A 2,854-nucleotide genomic window follows, 5' to 3' on the forward strand; every position below is an offset into this window, starting at 1 on the left:
ATCAAACTTGGATTATATTAATATGCTTAAAATCCAAAGGTGTTTATAATGTATTATCAGTTCGCAAATAAAAACAGAAAGGAAAAACTTAAAAACTAACTGATTCTAGAGCAATCGACGAAGTCAACAGAAATATATCTTTAAGCCCAAGCAGAATATCCTACATTGCCTTTATGTCTAAAATTTTCTTGTACTACCTTTATGGTCTTTATGCTTCACCTGAATCACCTGCCTTGCCGTTACTCACCGTGCAATCTAACTATTTACAATGTTTAGAAAGGAGTGTGTGAGCTCTTGCGAACTCAGTGAATATACAAGAAAGAATAATCACATAGCATGCAGAAAACATAAGTTAAACAAAAGCTTTGCCAAAGTGACAGAACTACGGACTGGGTTTGTCATACTTATGCGAAGTCTGCTTCGCAGATACTCTTTGTCAGAAAGCTTAAAAATAGTTGACTTCCTCTGGATGTACTAACATCCAGAGTGTGAATACTACAATAAAATAGAGAGTTATGAGGTGGTATCAACAAGTATACGGGTTGGGCTGTAATATAGATTTTACAACGAACTATGCAAGTACTTTGAGGACCGTACCTTAGGGAGGCGAGTACTAAATCAATCTTAACCTAAACAAGTAAAGATCTAATTAATACTTTAAGTCAGCTATAGTATGAGAGTAAAATAAGAAACATGTTTAGGGTTTGTAAAATAATAAAATAAAATAACATAAAAAAATAATTTAAATTGCAAAAGATAGAGATAGATAAAGTGGATCAAATATGAGGATGGGTGTTCATCTTGCTTCAGCAATCCAAATTAACTGTCCTCTTAGGTTCCTTGTCAACCAACTAGTCACTACCCTAGCACGATCTTTTGATCTACCACTAACATAATGAGTCAGCAAGAAATACTTATCTTCCAACCTCACAGTCCAGACTAGCTTGGGGTAAAGGTGTTCACGAATGGGAAATACCAATTTTGGGTTAATTCCCAACTTGATAACTTCCCAGGGTTGTCAGACCTAGGGGTTTGTTTCACGTTCTTCCTTTTCCAAATAGTTGTTCCATTGAGTAAACCCTACAAAATAGTTAAGAGATTATGCCTCCACTTGCTAATCCCCCATAGAAGGATTAGTTTCTCATGGCTTTTATTAACAACATGGAAAGAATGGAAGAATTAATCATAGGGAATAAATTGAAATAGAGTATTTAAGAAAGCTTGATTGATATTGATGAATAGAGCGAATCCACAAAAATTGATCTCCTTTACAATTAAATCTCTTGAAGAAAAAATTGAACTAAAATTATAAAATCCTAAGAAAGCAAGAGAAAAAAAAATCTAAACCTAAAGAAATAATCTAAGGTAATGGAATCGTACCAGAAAGATATATTTATAGCATTCAGGTAGTTGTTGTCTATAGCGTTAGGGTAGCTAACGTTCTCGAGCTTTAGGTTCGATTGTGTGGACTAAAACGTCCCTACTTTGTGTTTCAATCTCATCACAGAGTCGATGTCGTGACACACCGGGTTCTGTGTCGCGACATAGCAACTAGTATGATCTTCTATAGCCATCTTCAAGGGTATGTCCCGACATCCTTAGCCTGAGTCGTGACATTGAAGGTAGTTTCTCACTTTCTCTATTCTTCTCACTATGTTGCGACATCGGCTTCCCCATGTTGCGACATAGCGTCTAGTATTGACCGGAAATGCCTTCTAATGGTCTCCTATGCACTTACAAAGCATGTTAGCTCTCCGTTTGGCCTCATTAGGCCCTTAAGGTTAATAAAATACTTAATGTGCGGATTTTATTGAATGTAAATAAAACTAAAGAAACTAAATTAAAAGATAACAAAAATGCTTGTATTCAAGCTCCTTAAATGTGAAAACTTGTTTAATCTACTACACCGAGTTACGACAGATCAAACTTCCCCACACTTAAGTCATTGCTTGTCCTCAAGCAACATAAATAAAGATTATAAAATGAAATTGACTAACCTTGAGCAAGTATGGTACAAGTATGGTACAAGTATTGATTTTGGAGCATATGACTTAGGCATTTCATATTTACTAAAAATTTCAACATGACGAGTAGTTGACTTACCACTTTTGATCACAAACATCTAAGTTCAATATGTTACAAAATATACAAGTACTTTGATTATCCGAGCAAAAAATAAATAGTCATCTATATGAATGTTCAGTATGATGTCCATTATGTATAAGGATATTTAGGTCACATAGGGCTTTTTGTCTTGTAATGTTTCGTGGCTCAGGACAGGTATGGAATTCAAAAATGGTAAGCATCAATAGGTTACAAACAAGAAAATAGTTTGGCACATCATATTGATCCCTATTCTTCCCTCTTTAGTGACCTTTACTCGCTCACCGCCTTATTTCTCCTTTTCTCACCTTCCTTTTCTCTCCAAATATATGAAATCATAGCATGACATAATAACTATGTTTAGCCTACGAGTTTCGATGCACTAATGAATGAGTTCTTTCTATGTTTGTGACTTTGTCACTGTTCTTTTTTAATTTTTTCTCACTCAAGAATGCTTTTTGGTTTTTCAGGTTCTTTTTCTACTCGTATGGATTTTCTTTTTGGATTTTTCTTCTTGTTTTACACTTTCAAGCTAACCTATAATTCAAATATCACATTAATCTTTCCTATTTCACTTTATTTTTTATAGCCTCTGCCATGATGTATTTACTTAATTCTCAATACGTATGACCAGACGTCTATAATCGTGTAGCACAGGACCAAAGAACAAGGGAAAATAAAAATTGATGTTTCTAGGCTCGGGACTTGTAATGTGGTTCATCAAGAAGTGTCAGTAGGCTCAAGAATTGGC

This window comes from Gossypium raimondii, chromosome 13 (genome assembly GCF_025698545.1).
Source record: "Gossypium raimondii isolate GPD5lz chromosome 13, ASM2569854v1, whole genome shotgun sequence".
NCBI classification, from domain to species: Eukaryota; Viridiplantae; Streptophyta; class Magnoliopsida; order Malvales; family Malvaceae; genus Gossypium; species Gossypium raimondii.